Source organism: Perca fluviatilis, chromosome 3 (genome assembly GCF_010015445.1).
Source record: "Perca fluviatilis chromosome 3, GENO_Pfluv_1.0, whole genome shotgun sequence".
NCBI classification, from domain to species: Eukaryota; Metazoa; Chordata; class Actinopteri; order Perciformes; family Percidae; genus Perca; species Perca fluviatilis.
The window spans coordinates 8395180-8417025 of record NC_053114.1 but is presented as its reverse complement, the minus strand read 5'-3'; the positions used below and the strand labels follow the sequence as shown (position 1 = coordinate 8417025).

General features: G+C 41.8%; 1 long non-coding RNA gene across 1 annotated transcript; it reads left to right on the top strand.

The window, feature by feature from the left end:
* The first annotated feature begins 16539 nt into the window (after positions 1 to 16539).
* LOC120556139 lies at positions 16540 to 20758 on the top strand. Its single transcript, XR_005638811.1, has 3 exons — positions 16540 to 17257; positions 17705 to 17971; positions 18560 to 20758. It is a non-coding gene; the product is annotated as an uncharacterized LOC120556139 (long non-coding RNA).
* The last annotated feature ends 1088 nt before the right edge of the window (positions 20759 to 21846 follow it).

The window sequence follows — 21846 nt, the reverse complement described above, 5'->3', positions numbered from 1 at the left end:
CATATTCCATAGGTTACGGAGGCTTCCATCTTAGTAGCCATGGAGGTGATGGGATTCCAAAGAGGCCTCAACCATCTCCTGACCATGGGTGTGGCTATTGGTGTCGTCTCTACTGATAGAGCTCCATCTATCCGTAAAATTATGAGGGAGACCTACAACGAAATTCGGCATGAGTTTGATGCATGGCACGTCAACAAGAGTAAGTGTTATGCCTACCAGAAGAACAAACAATTTCACCATGTTTTCTCCCTTGTGTGCAGTTGGTAAAATGCTGATCGTAATACATCCCTCTTTGTTGTTTCATTTAGGTTTCAAGAAGAAGCTAGTCACTGCAGCAAATAAGAGGGAAAACAAAGAGTTACTGACCTGGCTGAAGTCTATCATTGGGCAGTGGTGCTATTGGACACTGCACAAAAAGAATCAGGTAAATCTTCAATGAAGATCTCCTCTATCTCCTCCAGGAATGTGTGTGTCGGTGGAAATCCCTGCTTCAACACATTGTTGGCGTACACAGATGGGAGGAAGCCGGCGTACAACACACGTGCCATCATGCCCCTCTGACAATGAACAATGGAGGAAAAGATGAATGACAGTGGATTCCCCAGCATACTGGGCTTTAAAAAGTATTTGCGGCAGATGGCACTGTTCAAACACAGGTATGCCTTCACAATAATTTTGTTTTCTTTCACTCCACTTTATTTATTTTTTTATATCTATGACAAGTTATTTTGCAACATGCTAGTTTAACAGAATTAGTGCGGCACTTTCCCACTCAGACATTTAGGTCTACACTGAAAAGAGGCTCTTGTAAATATCATTTCAAAGTACGTTATCACCTGTTTTTGGCTAATATTTGTATGGGGTTGCATTGCACCTTCACAGGGTCCCTGGAAGTATTTCATGCAGCAATGCTGAAGTATACCCAGAAAAGGCTTCACTTTTTGTATGATGCAATGCTGGCCAGAACATAACTTGCGGTCATGGACCACAACGCCAATGTTGGCAAGGAACAGGCCAAAACAAAAGGAAAGTAAAGACCTACACCTTCTACTAACGTCTCTGTCATTCTAAAATTATCTGAATAAGACCTGAAAGCGAAGTTGAGTGATTTTTGGAATGTCAACTGCAGAACAAAACAGTAGTTCTATTTTGTGTAGACTTCGCCCTCTAAGAGCTGTTGCTATTTGGTTTATCCCTCGCGTATGCGCCCTTATGCTCTGCACGGGCGTCTCTTACATCCGCAGTTACTGTATATTACAATACCAGAGATCTGCTCCCAGTTTCTCTTCAGCAAGCAGTATGAAGACTTCAACGTCTAGCGGTGTTCGCCTTTGTACAGGTTGTCGGACCGGCTACATCCTGTCTACCGATCTCCACCCAAGCGGTGAGGCATGCCTAGGCCCCGTCCACGCCAGGCTGGCGCTCACCCCACAGGCCGCCTGCCAGTTCTGTGCCCGTCTGCCGACAGAGGAGCTAAAGCGGCGGGCACATGCCTTCTTGGCACTTCGAGTCGAAGGCGACGGCAGCTGGGCAGATCGACAGGACTCCAGCGACATCCTTGAACTTCCGGAAGAAGTCTGCTGACTCAATTCCCCCCAAAGACGGCTCTCTTGCCCCCCCCGCGGCAGCCTGCGCCGTCAAACCGGCAGGCCCCACGGGGCCAAAAGGCCATGAGGGCGGCATCCACCTGGTCCAACCAACCCCCTGAACCGCCTCACAAACTGTGGCGTCAGTGGCAATGACAGGACGCAGAGAACGTATGTCTCATCGACTGCGACTATGCCCTACCATGGGCTGTGAGAAACGATCACCCGCTTCACACAGCGCCCGGGAAGGGCTCAGCGCGCACTGTTGGCTATGGCAACGGAGCGCGGTGCAGTGTGGAAAAGCTTACCCATGAATGCATGGATATCAAAGCTAATCACAAAAGGCTATACGCTCCAGTTTGCCAGCCCTCCACCTTGTTTTGCCGGCGTGTTGTAAACAACCATGTCATCTCAGGTAGAGATAGCTGCTCTGACGTCATAGCTGGCGGAGCTTCTGGCAAAGGATGCTATATCCCGCGTCCCTGCAGGGGAGGAGAACGACAGTTTCTACTCCCGCTATTTTCTCACACCAAAAATGACGGGCGGTATGAGACCCATTTTGGACCTTTGCATGGAGACGGCCTTACAGCCGTTACGCAGGAAATGGACCAAAGTCCTGTTTTACTTGGACAACTTAATCATTATAGCACCTTCCCAGGAGAGAGCTGCACTCCACACATTGGAGGTTGTGCAGCATCTACAGACGCTGGGTTTCACCATAAACTGGCAAAAGAGCTCGCTGGTCCCTTCACGGGCAATAGTTTATCTTGGCGTGGACCTAAACTCAGTAACTATGAGAGCCAAACTGTTGATTATACTGATTGAACATTTGACAGTTGATTTTGGGCACGTTAAAAAAATTCTGTACAACACCAGGGTTTATTAGTGCCGGAAAGTCATCCATTGCTGTAAGACAGCATGCCTCGGAGTTCTCTAGGTCTTGGTCAAACACGTCCGATTCCCAACAACACAGACTTTGTCCACAGCTACACCACCAGTTCCCTGCACATCTGTTTGGTGTGTCTGGGACCTCCGCAATCTCCACCGCCTCTTCTGCAGCTCTCCAATTCTCCTCCATTAGTTGTAGCTCCTCGTCCGTGTATTCAGGCTTGAATAGGTACAGGCAACCTTCGGAATTGAGCTACTCATCGTCGCGTTCGATGCTAACCTCAAACTCTGCCATTTTGTTGATCTTTTCTGCTGTTCTCTCACTTCTTGCTCCTTCTTCACTACTTTACTGATAGGCTCTTCCAGCAATAGATGTCGTGCTCTGTGCGTGATCTCGCGCGACCCCCCCGTGTTGCTGAAAAGTTTTTTGGTATATCCAAAGTTTTAAATTTTTTTTCCCAAAGTGTTTACAACTTAGTGTTAACTAATAATTGTTGCAAACTGGTACTACCAACAAAATATTAGTGCATACCTGGAACTGGGCATCGTTAGACTACATCCTTATGCATCGCTTTCTGCCAGGACTTTTACGGGCTTTTCCCAAATCCCGAATGATGTCGACGCAGCAGTAGCGGTGGCCATCAGGCAAGTGTTATTTAAATAAACTCCTCGTGTACTTACAAACTTTCCAATGCCTCGTTTTATGAGTACAGAATCTATTTGTACTATTGTAGAAGTTTGGTACCATTCCGGGCATTATTAGTGGGGTAATTTACAAGATACACCTTTGGTTCAATTTGCGCCTGCACTAAGCCATTCGGCTGATAGCGCTAACTCGACCAATGGTAGACCATGGGAAAAAAGCTTCTGGGGAAAAGGAGGTTTGGCTCGAGGTCTTGGTGCAGAGGACCCTAGGGTGAAATTACTCCGAACAATCACTTTAAAGAAACAACTGCATTGTCCACTGTTGAACCCTGCATTTTATGCACTGTACAACTGTAGGCCAATCAAAGGGGAAATTGTCCCATTTTATCACTACGGTTATTGACTTGATCTTCCTTGGTATTATAGGAGTTGCATTTTGTGGTATGCATGACACGCAGAACACCTTTGGTCTTTGCTTTTGTCAAACATTAGGGTTCTCAAAGATGACGTAAATTGTTTTTGGACAGCATTCATCCAGATTACTGTCAATGTAAGCTATAGTTCCAAAAGCTCCGTTTGGCAATCCGTCTAGACGCATTAACATGACACGAGCACCTATTGCCAAAGAAATAAATTTCTACAAACAGAGGCCTGTACTACGAAGCAGGATCTATTTCAGTAACCCGGCTTCACGAAACCTAACAACCACGGTCCCGCATAACCTGTGTCACGGCGGTGCTTAACAACTAATTCAATCAACCCAGGGTTTCCCAATCCAGCTACGCGTGCGTTCACATAAAAGAGGTGTTTGCACAGCATGACCAATCGCAAACGTCTGCCAGAGCCGCATATTTTACATAAGAAGAGCAAACTATAAATTCTACAAAAATGAAGAACACAGACACGGTTTTACAGGCAAAACGCAATACAGTCGCTGCTTCCAAAAATAGGAAGGAAAGCTGGCAAAAATAGCCGACGCTGTAAATACGTAAATCACAACACTTATCAATATCCATACCCCATCAGTCAGGCACAAGATCTGACCATAACTACACTTGTGCTTTCCATAAACTGTTGTTGCTTTTAGCCTATAATTTCAGTTGCAACCCTGGCAGTGCTAAGCGATCGTGAGAGAAAATAAAAAATATAAAAACATAATTCAAGCCAATGTGCACATTGGCAACACACGGCTCAAGAAGCCGACAAATAGACTATGCGTAATTCCCTCCGCTGAAAATCTATATCTTTCATAAAAATACCCATCAGGAAATATTAACGGGGTTGTCGTTCTCTAAATGATAAAGTGGCCGATTTCTGCAAGAAAAGCCAGCAGCAGTACAGACCAGAAATGAAAATTTTTCTGCTACTTCAAATGTCAAATGTCACCTGTGTAGTGGATACTGATGACAACAACATCATAAAGGTTCATCCTTGTCAATCTGTTTCAGAGCTTCCTCTTCAGGAACTTGCCAATCAAAAGCAGCAACAAGAAAATTAAATGTCCTTAGAGCTGCTGTTCAGAAACCGTTAACTGTAGTTAAATGCAGTCCAATCCTACATTTTGAGGATTTGTTTTTTATTCTATTGACCTAAAAAATGCATATAGAGTTGAAAGTAGTAACTATGTGGTTTTTCAGTTGATTTACAGTTAGGATTAAAGTAGGATTGTTTGGGGTTTTTGCTAGCAATTATTGTTGGTATGAGACATTGTATTAGCTCAGAATTCCTAGATCTACATCTTTTCAGTCTCCATTACTGTTTAACATAGGATTTGTTGTGTCGAGTCAAAGTTGAAGATGAAGTTTTGGTTTTAAGCCCTATCATAAAGTTATGATCATATACATTTGTCATATTAAAATTATAAATAATGATGCAGTCATGAGAAATCTGGCTTTTTACTAAAGTTGGCGTTAGCTTGCACAATATGCCCTTGGGCATAGTGATTAATCATAAAACACTTGTTTTCAAAGACATCAAACTCACCAAATGTTCAATGGTAGGGTAGGCTATCCACTGATGTTCTGATTCAAAAAAATCGGCACATGGTATGCTTTGCATTGAAATAGAAATATCGACCTTTAGGCAATGCTTATATAACTCAATGCACGTTAAAATGATAATTGTAACTCAAAACAAAGCATAATATGCAACAATGTTTGTATCCGAACATTAGCAGATACATCCTGCAGTGCAACAACCCATCTTATAAAAATGTCTAATTAAACTGAACTTCTTAAGGTATTGTTGATGCATTTCAAATGAGCAACAAGAATGTTGTCCTCCAGCAGGAAAAACAATGTTAACATCAATGTTGCAATTAATGTGCTATATTTGTTTGTGCATTTATTTCCTCACTGAGTAAAGACTTTTTTCTCCATATTTAACAGATTTGCTTTTTGTGGATTCTTGTTGTGGTGTGTGGCGGGAGAGGGAGGACCCAAATGCAGAGAGAGGCAGGCAGGCAGGAGATGGTGGAACTCAGGGATTTAATAAACGTAAAACGGCAGTACAAGACTGGAAACTCACAAAAATAAACTGACGGGAAAAACAAAGGCAGGAGCAATACAGACGCAGGAACGGACATAAAGCACAGGGAGGAAACACAAGGGCATGGCCACAAAACAATCTGACACAAGACAAGGGGAACACAGAGGCTAAATACATGAGGTGATGGGTAAATCAGAAACAGGTGAGACAACAGGTGAAGCACATCAGGGCGGGGCAGGACAATCAACAAAGGCGGGAAACAGAAAGCAAAGCTAGACATGACAAGACAGAGGACCAGACTACCAAAATAAAACAGGAAGCACCTTTATTTAACCTTTATTTAACCAGGAAAGTCCCATTGAGGTTAAAAACCTCTTTTTCAAGGGAGTCCTGGCCAAGAGGCAGCAAAAACACAATCAATTACAAGTATTTAAAAGTTATACAACACAAATAATTAGAAACATTTACAATTTGAACAGGTCATTTCAGGTTCTCTCAATCTGGATTTAAAAGCATTTAAGGAAATAAGTTCAGATAATTTCAAGTCTTTTTGCAAATAGTTCCATGCAGAAGGAGCAGAGTAGACAAAAGCCCTTTTCCCCAGTTCTGTACGGGCAAATGGAACAAAGAGCAGCAAGTGATCATTTGATCGCAATGAATAAGAACCAACATTTCTCCGTGTGATTAAACTACAGATGTACGCTGGCAACAGACCAAGCATGGCCTTATAGATAAAGATATGCCAGTGCCCTGATCTCCTGTTGGACAACGATGGCCATCCCACTCTGGAATATAATTCACAATGATGGGTCAAGTTTTTACAATTCGTAATAAATCTCAGAGACGCATGATAAACAGTGTCAATCTTATGCAGACATTGTACTGAAGCGGTCCTATACACCAGGTCTCCATAATCTAAAACAGATAAAAATGTTGCAGTGACTAGCTGCTTTTTTGCTTTAAAAGAAAAACAAAATTTATTTCGAAAGAAAAAGGACAGTTTAAGTTTGAGTTTCTTCACAAGGTTGTCTATATGAGGCTTAAAAGTGAGAGCATCATCAAGCCAGATACCAAGGTACTTATAAGAGTGAACCAACTCTATGACATTTCCAGACAAAGTGAACACAGGAGGAGGAGCTTGAGAAACCTTCTTAATATTACTAAACAGCATCAGTTTGGTCTTATCAGCATTGAGAACCAGCTTAAGCTGCATAAGCGTGCGTTGAACCGCATCAAAAGCTTTCTGCAAAAACTCAACCGCTTTAGCTGGGGATGATCCAAAACAATAAATAATCGTGTCATCTGCATAGAAATGCATATTGGCATCCGACACATTGTGGCCTAACTCATTTATATACACAATAAACAAGAGAGGACCTAATATTGAGCAAAACATGACATAACCTAACTACAGACACTTGACACAACACTAGGCAACACAAGGGATAACAGAGAATACAGGAATAAACCAAAACACACAAGACACAGAACAGAATACATCAACACAACAGGGAACAGCAATGTACAGAAAATGCAGACACAGAAAACATACAGAAACCAATAAGGCAACAGAAACGGAACAAAATGCAAAGCAAAACACTGAAACCATAACAGATTCTGTTGCCTTAACATGTAGTTTGATAACTATCTAGCTACAACAAACCCCAATATGGGTAGGCTATATTTTGTAATTTTCATCCAGAATTACTTATTGAAGATATTAACAAGCTACAGAAATAGCTTGGACTAAATCAGAGCCATCTTTAATAGTAACCACTTATTGTTTATTGAACCTTGATCTCTTTATGCTTGCATGCAATTGAAATGAGTGCCATTGAACATTTTAATTTGACTTAAAATTTGATGAAGCACCTTTTGGCACTGGCATTTGGCAATGTCCTAGACATCAAGGAAGAAACCAAGGCACTCGTCTTTAAGAAAAAAAATATAAAATGCCTTTAATGTATCTGGCACATTCTCAATAGAATAAGATTTTAAAAAACAACTTCTGCTACGTTTACACGTGGCCGGCTATTTTCATAAACGGACATTTCAACCTCTCCGTTTTCAAAAATAACATTGTGCACAGCTGTCAGTTTTCAGAAGTGTACCCGTGTATATATGCCTGTCGTGTAATCTGCGTTTAGTTCTGCCGCTATCAAACACATTGCACTGAGGGCATTCCAATTTGTAAATGACAAATGTTGTCTTACAGTTTATAAAGTGTCTTATTTCAGTTTTAAAAAATGAACGTCCAACCACGTTCATTTTTTTTAGTGATAGAGTGAACACTGTTGTAGAGGTGTTGACCTTGATTGCTGAATGTCTGCACCTGTTGATGTGTTCACACCTGGTGCTTTAAATAGTTTAACTCCACTCCTGTAGCTTCCTGAAGAAGGTTGGACGCCGAAATGCGTAAAAAAAAAAAAAAAAAAAATCTTTTTCTATTGAGAATGTGCCAGATGCATTAAAGGCATTTTATATTTATATATATATATATATATATATATATATATATATATATATATTTTTTTTTTTTCTTAAAGACGAGTGCCTTGGTTTCTTCCTTGATGTCTATTAAATATTAATTTATGTTTGAACCACATTACTAATGCAGGTGTCCTGACTGAAACAAGCTCAGTATCCCCCAAATCTCTGAGAAAAGTAAAAAAGACAAGGATAAACAACTAAGCATGGTTGAGATATTAGAAGCCATAGGTGCGCTGAAGGCTAGAAAAGCAGCTGGGCCAGACAGCCTCCCAATTGACTTATATAAATACTTTAAAGATAAATTGGCAACTCCGTTTTATGAGATGTATCTAGAATCCTACCAAAATGGCTACCCCTCTGCCTTAATGAGAGAAGCCTTGATCATCCTGCTTCCAAAACCAGGAACTCCTAAATCTAAGTGTGAGAACATACAACCTATAAGTTTAATAAAAACTAATACAAAAAAAACTCAGTTAAATGTATTGTAGATGATGACCAAAATGTATGTTTCAACCTGTGAGGAAGTTTGTATTTGCCAAATTGAAAAAAATGCTTGGGCTGCCAGGGACCGGTCGGCTTAATGACCATGCACTGTGAACTTTTTAAGGAGGTCTGGTTGACTGCCAAAGACGCTGTGGATCTGTGCATTCTTCTTAACTGCCCCCATTCAGGCCCAAACTGATGGTGACCAGTCCACAAAAGGTATTTTTACCTTATGTCTACCAAATTAAATTAAATAAAAATAATTTTATGAGCTGGAGTAAAAGCTATATGCTTACATCAAAAGCAAATCCATACAAGAAATGCATTGATTCCTATCTTGTGACTTTAAAAAAAATATATATATATATCACTTAAACCAAATATTGTGTCTGAACACCCACACAGGTGATTTCAGTTATTCTGGCTAATAAGACCTTAGGGTGAAGGTGGGCCAGAGCTTAGGTGGAAATGTATTAAGTTAACAAACCTCTACCAATAAAAATGATAAAGGTGTCATTTGGCCCGGCCTTACATGTTTAACAAAGCTAACACAAGACTCTGGAAGATTTTAACCAATCAGTCTAAACCCACCCACACAGTCCTGGGATAACGTCTAATCAGCTAGACTAACTGAAAACACCTGTTTGCAGTCTGAAGCCTTATCACAACTTTGGAAATAGGAAAGTGTTGTATGTTGTGCTAAAAAGAGACTAGGCTACTTACTTAAGCATTTCTACTTAAAACATGGGTTTCACACTTGGATATCACTACTCCCATGTCTTCAGCCAACCACATCCACCCCGACCAAAACCAACCATCATTCTCTCACTTTTGCCGCTCCAGCTCCTCTATTAGGTTGGCCTTACATCCCATATTTTGCAAAGGTATCTACCTGCTTAAGGTATAAGATCTTACAAGACAAGGACATTAATGTGGCCACCGGGAAAAACGTCCCCGCTATGTGCAAATCTGCAGATCCTCTGCTAAACAGACCTAACCATCTTTCGGTTTCTGGTGGCTTTTGGCATTTACCGCAACATGATATTTTCCCATTTACCAGACAGAAGACAAGAATTTAACACATCTGACTCCGATTGTTGATCTGGACTTCAAATACGTAAAGAATATTTTCTCTCTGAATCATAAATCCTTTTTCAGCAAAGCCACTTTACGTTGCTCAATTCAACACCCTCCTGAACTACTAATAATGATCATCAAAGGCATTCAAGCCATTACCTGCAACACCTGGGGGAATACAGGTGAGAGAGATTAGCCTAAACAATGAATTAGGCTACTTAAAGCATCATAAAACATAACTAAATTTAGTAACTCACATAACTTCTGCACCAGTCTAAAGATTTTTGTTGAGAAAGATGTTGACATGATCTGGGGTCAGACGCGACCGCAACCTGGTGACCGCCAGTCCAGCCGCCGAAAACACCCGCTCTGAGGGGACTGACGTTGGGGGTAGTCTCCCTCAGAAGGTTCTGAAGTTCTGCTTTGATGCCAGCCTCGCATTGAGAATAGTGCTCCCCAAGTAGTTGCAGACCTGCCAACCTGTACGCATTTTGCGTTGTAGATACGCATTTTGACATCAAAATACGGTGATAAGATTTGTCACTTTAAACTACGTGAAAATCAGGTGACTGCTTTGAGTTCACTCGTTGACGCGCAGTAACCGTCTCAGTCTAACACTTGATGGTAGTAGGCGGCTAAAACAGCGTAGCAGCCACGAGCATGCTGGAAAAAAAACTAAAGAAGAGTTTGACCAATCACAGCGTCTGGTTCCTTCCTCTAATGTCAAGCGGGGATATCGGCTACTGATAGAAAAACAAAAGCATCAAATGCAAGTGTTATTCCTCCCTCATTCCCGTTTAGTTTGGTTGGTTTCCCCCATATATCTATGGGTTTCCCCAAGGGAGGACGGTGCTTGCAAAGGTAAACTGATTTGATGTAGAAAGGTGAAATTAATTAATTTACGTAGCCTACCTGTCAACTTTGGAGAAATATTATTTATATTATTATTAATAAAGCCTTGCATTTGGTATCCGAAGTCTTGGATTTCTTTACAAAGGTCTTATATATGTTTTGCCTTTCCTAGGATTAAGTTCATAACGTAACAAAATTCACTGTTACTAATGTAGGCTAATTAAAAACTGACCGGAGCCCGTCACTGGACGCACCAGAGGACCTCGACACACGCCTCTTTGACCGGTACTGGGGGGTTAACTGTTAAACTGAGCGGAGGATGTGCGGAATGTGTCGGTGTCTGTCTGACCTTGGCTGGCCGCTCGGCGCCTTCAGACAAAGCTCAAGCTAACAGACTAACGGCTTATTAGCTAGCCAAACACAGAGCGGTAACCTCTGCAAAGATTGGCTCTGTGAGCGGATTAATCTGCTCGGAGTGCGTCTTATAACAAACAGAGCGAGCAGCCGCCGGACTGTAACACCTATTGATCCGTGCAGGACTTCACTGTGAGCGGACTGTTTAGAGACGATGTGACCGTCAGGTAACGTCAAAGGTTAGCTGCTACTGTAGCAGAGCTGCAAGTAAACTCTGAACTGAGCTGTGTTTTCAGTGTTAAACACTGCTGCAGGTATTCATGCACGACTGTTGTTGGTGATTTCCAGAGGTGGACGACTTACTCAGATCATGTATCGCAGTAAAAGTTAGAAAAAACAGTGTTGTAGAGTTACAAATGACTTGTCAGTTAATAGTCCTGCATTCAACATCTTCCCCATGTAATAGTACAAAAGTATTATCAAAATATACTTAAAGTACTAAAAGTGTTTCTCATTATGCAGTGTATAATATTTAATTGGACTATATTATTATCCAATTAATTGTATTGAATATAATTCAATGTTTTATTTAATTCAAGTAGCCTACTTGAACATAATTATTTTCTAGGGTTTAAAATGTATACAGATTTGACATTTAACGGCATTTTTTCCACGTGTGTGCCGCCATGTTCATGAACCAGAACTTCGACAAGCCCTATTCGCACGGGATAAGTATTACCTGGTGACCTCCAGTCATTTGTAATAATTGCGGAGGTTGTCTGTGATCTTAATCCCGTGCGAATCGGTCATGTCTGTAATTTGTGAAGTAATAATTCCCCCGCAAATGACCTACCATATTTTGCTGAAAACTGAGGTCCTGTGATAATATTAGTCCCGTGCGAATCGGCATCTCTGCTTTGTCCAGGATTTGGCGGGGCTTTTTTGTTTTTTCAAGGTACCTATTTCCTTCTTTTGCGCCTTTTTATCCATCTTTGGCGAAGAATGGAGGGTGGTTTGGAGTGTTTTGACAGTGTTTTGGGTGCTGGGTCATGTCGCTATACATCATATACAATTTGCAGAAAGAGAAAGATGAAAACCAACAACAAGTGCGAAGACAAAAAGAATGATTAGATGGCGATGGATGACATGTATAGCAGCATGCGGTAAATATTTGTTTTGTTTGTATCATACATCTAGAGATAACGACAAGACATCTCCAAGCAATAGCTTATCAAAAATAATGCACAATCAAGCGAGGGGGCTCACTTCATAATTAGAGGTTAATGTTACAAATAAATCAAGCGTAAAGCTTGAGCTAATAGATTTTAACCTGGTGAAATGTTTAGTTTTATCCATCTAACCGGACCCTGCTTGACACCACCCGGAGAAAAAAGTGAGAGAAAGAAAAAGGAGAGGTCGCAGTTAGGACGATGACTGACTACCCGGTTGAGATTGTGTGTGCGTGTGTGCCATAGCAGAGGACTGGGAGGCCGCCACTCCAGTGTTCGCGCTCCCCTCGTCCGTGTCAGACAACGCACCCTCGTCTCCCTGAGCCAGTGGGATAGCCGCCCTACCGGTCTCCACTGCCTCTCCCAGTTCAACCAGTTTCACATTAGCAGCCAGTCTCTGTGGTGGTGTAAGAAAGCGCAGGTGTTTGTGACGAGGGTCCAGCATTGATGAGATCATGGGGGCGAATGACAAACTCATCACCAGACTCAACCTGTATAAATAAATATGATGAATCAATAATAAGAAAAAATGCTGTATCTAAATAGGTAACACATCACAGATAACAGTCAAGTATGCATGTAATTGGATATATCATGTAAACTAAGATAAAAAAAAAAGTTCACATTATAAAACATTACTTTCATTCTCTTGATGAGGGAGGAACGCACTTTTGTCTTGAATTCGGTGAGTCTTGGCCCGTCACCTTCACTGCACATGAGGTGGATATTGATGAGGCCGAAGGTGACGGGATAAGTGTGGAGACATCACCGTGGTGGCACATTTAAGTGCTGACAGCACAGGCGGTTTGTCCTCCATCAACTGCCAGTACTCATCCTTCAACTCCAGGATCCTGGCATCTTAAAGCTTGGTCACGGTTCGGTCCGACACGACAGCAACAACAGCTCACCGCTGCTCCATTAGCTGATCAAACATCTCGCACACGGAGTTCCACCGTGTTTTACACGACTGGATAAGTTGCGAGGCCCATTTGCTCCTTCTTTTGCGGCGCTTTGGTTGCTGCAGTGCTGTGGTTAAAGTGGCTAACGAGTTTACTAGCCACAGATATTACCCGATACAGATACAGTGCAAATCCGTCATTTATGGCCAACTGGAGGGTGCATGCAAAGCAGGCAACGGAAATCCAGGGCACTCTGGTGGCACTGTTGGCAGCAACAATATTGGCCGCGTGAACGCATGCAATAACTCGGTCTTCAAGTCCCCACTGCTCTACAGCTCCATTCATTTTCTCAGTGAGGTGGTCAGCGGTATGCTGGCCTGGCAGGCTTTCTGTGAGCAGGACCGCTGAGTTCATTTGCCAGTCATCACTAATGTAGCTCTCAGCTGTTAAAGCGGTCCAGCAGTCTGTAGTTAGAGCAACTCTGTCAGCTGTGCTCAATTCTTTTAACAGCTCCTGCTTCCTTTCTTCGTAGTAAGTTTCTACCAGTATGGTGATGGTACATCGTGACGGAATGTGATATGCTGGTTCCAATAAATGTATAAGTTGTTGAAAACCTTTGCCCTCAACAATACCTAAAGGCAGCATATCCATCTCAATGAACTTGCAGATCCCTTGGGTAATTTTCTCTGCTTGTTCTGCATCGCAGCTCCTTCGTGCTAAGGCCAACATGACGCTAGGTTGAGACTGAGAGCAGGATGTACCGCCACTGACATTAACCAGGGTCGGATGTTTGTTTAAGTGGTACATCATTTGAGCATTAGTTATCGATAACAAATTAACGTGATAGAAATTCTTAATGATCAATTATCGATCGTCGATTAATCATGCCCATCCCTATTCTCAACCTCTGCCCCTTCAGCGTGGCACTGACTCTGACAGCCAATGGCTCCTTCTTTTCAATCGCATGCCCATCTGCAGTAATTTCACTTAAAACATGTACATACCCAAACTGCTTGTTTCTCCACATCTGCAGCAGCTGCAAAGATGCTCATCCTGCGTCTGCCTCTGGCAGTTGGTTACATAAGAACCAACGTGGTTCAAAGACCTTCTGAACGATAATCCCTCCACAGCCACCTCTCTCAGGGATTTTGGGTAGTGGTCTTCAGGAAAGGAAAGAATGACATGCAGCAAAGGGCTGCAGGTCGGAACTGAACCCGTGACCACTGCAGCGAGGACTAAGCCTCTGTATATGGGCGCACGCTCTACCAGGAGAGATACCCAGGCACCCCTCATTCTATACTTAACTTATTTATCACAATTAACAGTTTAAATTTGTATTTATTCCCAGGAAGAATTAATGGTACAAAGTAATCTTTGTTTTTATATTTTGTTTTGATAAAATTCAAAATGATAAATGTATTCCCATTTTGTTATTACAACTATCCCCATCTGTTATTACAAATATCAACACATGACATTTCTCATCTCAGTACATGCTGCACAAAGTAGTTACAACCAATGTGGTGTGAAACTTGTTTATTTTTCATATGAACAATAATAAATATCGTGGTCTCATTGATCCGTGTTTCCACGGTGTCAACGTCAAATTATCCTTGTCATAGTCTCGCAATACCAGCGCTTCCTCCACGGTGCTGCGGAGAAAGGTCTGGCAAATCTACACAGCATTCCGGGATGGGATAAAAATGTGCTCTGGTTTATTGGCATTTCTTTAAACCAATGACAATTGTCTTGGGCAGTGCAAAGTGCCATACGGAGCAATGACACTTAGCAAAATAGCCGCGGGAAGGAACTTCTTTTGGTGGAACGTGTAAAAGTGTCAAGCGCTCTCTCTCTCTCTCTCTCTCTCTCTCTCTCTCTCTCTCTCCCCATGAAATGCAGAATGAAGAATTTATTGCCAAACTCACAACAAAGGGTTTCCAGGGGTAGGCAGGCAAACATGAAAATACAGAACTGCATAATGATCCAAAGTCCAAAGAAGGGAGGACAAAGAACGGGGGAGACACAGGCGACAGCGGGCTCGGGCACTGAGAACAGCAAGGCTTGGAGAAACAGGGGCTGCTGGCAGCTAGGCTCGGGGATTGGGGCTGCAGGCAGTGACGACGACGGAACCCCTCTGGCGGCCGAGCAGGATGCCGAAGACCCTCTGGAGGCCTGCAGCGAAGGCGAAAACCCTCTGGCAGCCGAGCAGGACCGCGAAGGCTAAGTCCCTCGGGAGGCCAGACAGACCGGCGAAGGCAGAACCCCTCTGAGGACTGGGCAGGCGAAGGGTAGCTGGGCTGGAGCCAGGCGACTGGTCCGCTGGGCTGCAGCCAGCTAGAATGGATATGGGCGACGACAGCTGGGCCAGGGTCTGACAACAGGGCAATTGGAGCACAGGGAACAGGAGTTGGTCGTGCCGGTCATCAATCATCCATAGGATGAATAAATGGCTTAAACTCAAACTGCTGGGTCCATATCTGGTTGGATCATTCTGTCACGTTCTCTCATGGAATAAGCCAAGCTTGGACCCAAATGCAGAATGAAGAATTTATTGCCAAACTCACAACAAAGGGTGTCCAGGGGTAGGCAGGAAGGCAAACATGAAAATAATCCAAAAATGGGCAACAAGGCTGAACGTGAGACACGACGCAAGACACTGAACCTGAGACAAAGCATGAAAACACAGACAGTACAGAATATCACAATGATCCAACACGAGACAAAGAAAGCACAGAGACTAAATACACAGGGTAACGAGGTAACAAGGGACAGGTGACATCGGTTTCTTAGTTTGCCACAAATCTTGAAATTTTGACAAATTCTTGTAAACTTAACTGCTGGCTAAACTAACCTTGCTCTCTGCTGGAGCATCTATGGATGTAGCCTATTATAAGACCAAAACAAACCAACATGGTTACTTAATATGCACGTGAATGACGCCATCTTTATGTTCACGTCTTCATTCCTGATGATGATGCGGGTTGTATTCTGGCCCTCAGCAAAATGTAATTGATGACCCCTGACCTAGGACTAGGTATAGAATAAGTACATTTGCACAATTATATGGTATTAGGCCTAGGCCCAATTTGTTACGACTGACCACAATATTAGGGATACCAGTTGTACCATAAAACACAAGAGGTAATGCATGTCTCTAATTATTTGCTTTAGGGTAAACGTACCCATTAAGCCAAGGCACAATTTAAGCCCACTTGCAACTTTGAAGTCAATTAAAAAAAAAAGAGAGGGCTGTCTTCTGCTACTCATTATTTTATCCAATCTAACAAGTTCTTAATTACATGTCAGTTTTTGTTGAGAACCAATCACATTTGTCAATGTTGAGATATGCCAGCCTACATCAGTGCAGTCTCAAGGAGGCTCACATAAAGTCACCTCAAAACTTTGGTGTTTTGGGACCCCTCAGAAGGAATCTATTTTCAACAATTTACATCCACTAACTTGGTAAGTACATTCATATTATGTAAATTGAGAAATGATTTGATTGTTGTGTATTATCAAGTAATTTTTTTTTCAATTTGTACTATTTGATTTCATTTGGAAAGATGGGTTTGCTAGTTAGCGTAGCGAGCTAATCACAAGGTCAAAATATAGCCATACTGATAGATACACTGCCGAAGGATTAAGGTGGGCTGAAATGGTACAGTGAGCTAAAAAGCAGGTAGCGCAAGCTAACTTTGAATGAAAATACCTTGATAATTCTGAAAGTTTGGCAACAGAGGGACAACTATGATAGCAAGTTTACAGCATATTTAGTCTCCAGGCATATCTTTATAAATTTATTTCATTTTGGTGTTAACATATCATCTTTATTTCTCTGGTAGTCACTGTAGAACCATTTAAGCCCAGCATGTTCCATTTAAGCCCATCTCATGTGTTTCAATAGGAAATTCCTGAAATTATGAGTTTGATAGGAATTTTTGATGTAAAGATTTTGTAATTTTGTAATTTTGACTGTAATCCTGTGATTTTGATGTTCTTTTACCTTACTGACTCCATTAACAAGAGTACATCACAGATCGCACACTGGCCAGAAGTATTGTTATGCAACCTAATTTGCATAATAATTTGTTTACAGTGAGAAAAATGACAACAAAAAGGAAGAATTACAGCAGTTGTCCTAAAATCATTGAGGACAATGTCGGAGGTTCATCCTTTGCCGGGCTAACCTGCAGGGTGTGGCCCTTTTCACCTGGCAAACCACCAAGAAATCGAAATGCTGTACAAAAAGACACTAAAAGCAATGAAAGTAGGTTAACCTTCTTTTTTGCAAGTCATGTTTGATATCTGATGTTAAAATGTTAGTTTGTTGCACTAGGCAGGTGATGAGTTGGCAAAAGCATGCCAACAAACTTTTTTTTTTAAATACTTAATATAATGTAAGAAATGTTAACGTAAGGTTAATGACTGTTTCAGTGTCAGTGTTTTTACTACTTTAAAATTTTTTATCAATAAACTATCAATGTAGCTTATCAGAATAAGTAGCTTGTTCACAAGCTGCGCTTCAAGTCATGTTTGTGGTTTGATGATGGTCGTTATTGGTTCAAGTGACAAATTGGCTAAAGCAAGCCAAACATTTTATTTATTTTTTAGATACTTGTTAATGTAAGACATTATTGAATAAATATTTGGTGTTTTCACTAACTTTAAAAAAAATAATTTCTTATATTTTGTCAATCATTTTGTCGTATGGCAGGGAATAATAGAACCCAAACGCAGAGAGAGGCAGGCAGGCAGGAGGAAGTTGGTCTTGAGGATTTATTGTGAACGAAAAACGACAGTACAGAGACTGGAAAAACTCACTGGGAAAACTCACAAGAACAAAAGAACACAGGGAAGATTCCAACAAAGGCACATGGCTGAGACACACTGACAGGAACAAGCAGACAGGGCACAAACTGACCGGACGATGGCACAAAACGAGCTGACAAGACAAAGGAAACACAGAGGCTAAATAAACTAGGTAACGAGAAAACACAAGACAGGTGACACCAGGGCTGGGGAACAGGTGGGGCACATGAGACAATCACACAGGCGGGAAAACACAGGAAATAAAACTGGACATGACAAGACAAAAAACCAGACTATCAAAATGAAACAGGAAACAGAAATACACAGAACACAGTCAAAACAGGGTAAACCCAAACCTAAACAATGAACCGGGAAATAAGTAAACAGAAATATATACACAACAGAAATATACAAAACAGGATACATACAGAAATCTACAAACAAAACAACAGAAATAGAACAAAATACAAGGCAAAACACCGAAACCATAACACATTTTTGTTGTGGGCTTATTTGGAACACGTGGGCTTAAATGGTGCCACGGTACCAATTAAGCCCATGCCAGACTTTTGACTTTATTCTTAAAATATCTTTATTTTATATGACAAAACATACACAAATAAATGAATTTATTTTCAAATGAGAGATTAATCTTACATTTTAACAAATGATTATGTTAATAAACTGTTAGTATGTATGAAAAATAACTGAACTCAGATTTTGGTAGGCTTAATGGGTACGTTTACTCTATTCATTTCAGTTTCATGCGAGAATATTCCTTGCAGAATGCAACCAAATGCAGCCAACATACCCCAAGCAGAAGAACCAGAAAAGATGGAGTGGACAATACTCAACAAATTTTATGACATAAGTTTTCCTGATGATGAGCAATTTTATCAAACAGATTATCTGCTCATCACCAGCACGCCTGACTCCACTCTTATTCCAGCCCCTGAGGAGCCCAACCTTTCACTGACTGCACTAAAGTTCACCATTGCTCCAGTGACAGACCACACAATTCCTCCAGTCACACCAGACTTCTTTCTTGTTCCAGCCCCTGAGGAGCCCATTCTTCCAGTGACTGCACCTAGGCCCGCCGTTGCACTACTGGCCAGACCCCACCCTTCCTACAGTCACACTGCACTTCACCCTTGCTTCAGCCCCAGGGGACAACAGCATGCCCACCATTGCTGAAGCCACACAGCCCACTCTTGCTCCTCCCCCAGAGACAACTCACATTAAGAGAGCCCTCTGGGGCAAGTACTGGGACGCGCCATACACAGAGAAACGTTTCATGTTTCACAGTGTGAACCATGCACCAACTGCAAAAGTCTGTGGTGATGGAAACATAAGTTGGTGGGGCAGGTCTTTTATATACAGGCTAAATGATGAAGGCCAGGTCCCACAGCAGGTGTGCAAAAGTTTCTATCAACTTTAGGGTACCACCAGACTAACGACAGCCTGGTTCTCTCAGTAATAGGCAAAGAGATCATAACCTCTCTTGCTCCACCAAAGGATCAGAGAGGAAAACATACACCAGGCAACAAGCTGGACATGAAACCATTGCTGGACCACATTGAGTCCGTCCACCCAACCAACAGCCACTACTGGAGGGAGCGTGCCCCATGCCGCCGCTACCTCCCCAGCAACATTAGTGTTAAATTATTGTATGCTGACTAAGTAGAAAAAGGCAACAACTGCTCCTATGAGTCTTATCATAAAGCTGTGAAGTTAGCAACATAAGCTTTACTAAGCTTGGAGAGGAGGAGTGTGAGAGCTGTCTTCTGTAGCAACAGCACGTGAGGGCTGACCACCAGGGGGAGCCTGCATCAAATTGCCCACAGTGCGAGAGGTGGCAAAAACATAAAGATGCTGCTGCAGAGAGCCGGTTACACTACAGGTCTGATGCAGAAAGGGACTGCCCTGAAGATACTTCAATCAGAAGTGTAGACCTGCAGAAGCTTATAATGCTCCCTAGAAATCAGCCGTGTTCACAACACGGATCGTGCCATATCATGAAACCTTTGCATCAGTTGGGAAAAAGCCGAACAAAAACAAGACCATCTCTGTTGTTTGGCACGAGGGGATTGCAGGGCAGAATGCTAAAGAAATCACATTGGCTTATGCAGCGGCATTGGAGAAGGAGCGGGACATCAAGCACTTGGTCTACTGGGTAGACAATTGTAGCGCTAAAAATAAAAACTGGTGCCTTTTCTCTTCACTTGTGTCCTTAATTAATTCAGGCAACATCTGTATAGAAGACATCACCCTTAAATTCTTTGAGCCACATTTACGAGTGCAGACAGTTTCCATCATGGTGTGGAGCCGGAAATGAAGAGCAGACCAGGAGGGGTGGTCTACGATTTCGAAGACTTCCTCTCTGTGGTGGGAGATTCCAATGCAAAGAAAGTTGAGGTGGTGGAGCTCAGAAACCAAAGCATCAGGGACTGGACAGATGGCCATTCTGCAGTTAAGGGGAAGAAGATACCCAAACTGGCAGAACTTAAAGTTGACCAGGTGGCTCAAGGAGCATGTTTGCGAAGATCTCCCATGAGGAGGAGGACTATCGAGAGCTGGATTTCCTGCAAAATAAATATCAACTAAAAATATCCACCACTTTAAGGCCACAGGACATGGGCATAGAAGATGTCAAAAAGACATATCCTCAAAAAGCTGGTTCCCCTCATGCCACCCACCAGGAGGCTGTTCTGGAACTCTCTGCCTGTAAGCAACACCGAGGAATGGAAATGGGGGAGAAAACAGGAAAATCACCAAGAGTAATGGTCCTCATTGTTTCTTTGAAGAACAAAGGGAACAGTTACATGTCACAGTTACATGTTACAGGTTTTACATTCATCTTAGTGTTTTCGGATTGTTTTCTAGATGTTCTAAATGCCCAACTCTTTTCTAGTCTTTATAGTCTTCAATTATTTTCTTTTTCTTCCTATTTTATGTTTAATGGTGGTTTTCAATCAATGGAATGGTGCACCAGCACCAACATTTTGAAAGTAATGGGGTTGAATGTATTGCATGGGCTTTGGTGTCAACTGAATATCTTTGAGTTATTGGTGGTTGGTCAGATAAAGCAAGCAAATTTGAAATAGTACCATTGGGTTCTGGGAAATTATAATGGGCATTTTTCAAATATTTTTTTTATTGACAAAATGATGAATTAATTAGTTAGCTGTTAGTTGCAGCCCTACTTTAAACCTTAGTTCGGTCACGACTGACTCCCTCCGTGGTTGTGAAGTTTGTGTCTCAGAGCGTCCAAACACTCAACACAGGTGTGGTCATTGACATGTTTTTCTCTTCTGTTTAATATACATAAATACAAAAGTGCAGTATAAAAACTGGATTTGTAATCAAGACTAACTAATAGTAATTTTAGTAATAGCATTTTGGGCATGCAGTGCTTTCTGCCCAAACGTTGTTAGGTAACTGGAACTTCAAAAGCGTATGAATCTCTCCCAGCCATCAACAGTAATGTGTTCTTTGATGAAATGTCAAAGGTACATGCAGTGCGACTCCTTGCTTGCAGTCATCTGTGGTGGAACTGTTGCTTGCATCCCCCCTTAGCGCATCCCAACCCTTTGGATCAAATTTTGATTTTTCCAAGATTACATAAAATGGCAATCTCAAATTCATGCTCCAAAATGTCTATTTATTATCTGTGATGTGATTTTTGTACTTGTGCAGTTGTCTTTCAACAGACACTAAACATGTGTCAGTGACATCACCTGTAGTAATTCCACTAATCTGCTACTCAGACATGGCCAGCAGGAGATGAACAAGGGATTTATTGTTGGTTTGGTCTGCATTTTTGTATACCATCTGCATTTTGCATTAAATAATATAAATTTTACTTTCTATGTGAATTTGTGTGACTTTTTTTCACTATTAGAAAACATTCAAGCAACATCATCAATATTGATTGATCACTTTTATCCCCTGTACAGCTTTTATCTGAAAACATTTACTGATATTTACCTTTGGGGTTTGTTACCTATTCTTGCACTGCAAATAACTTCGAAGTAATAGGATGAGAAA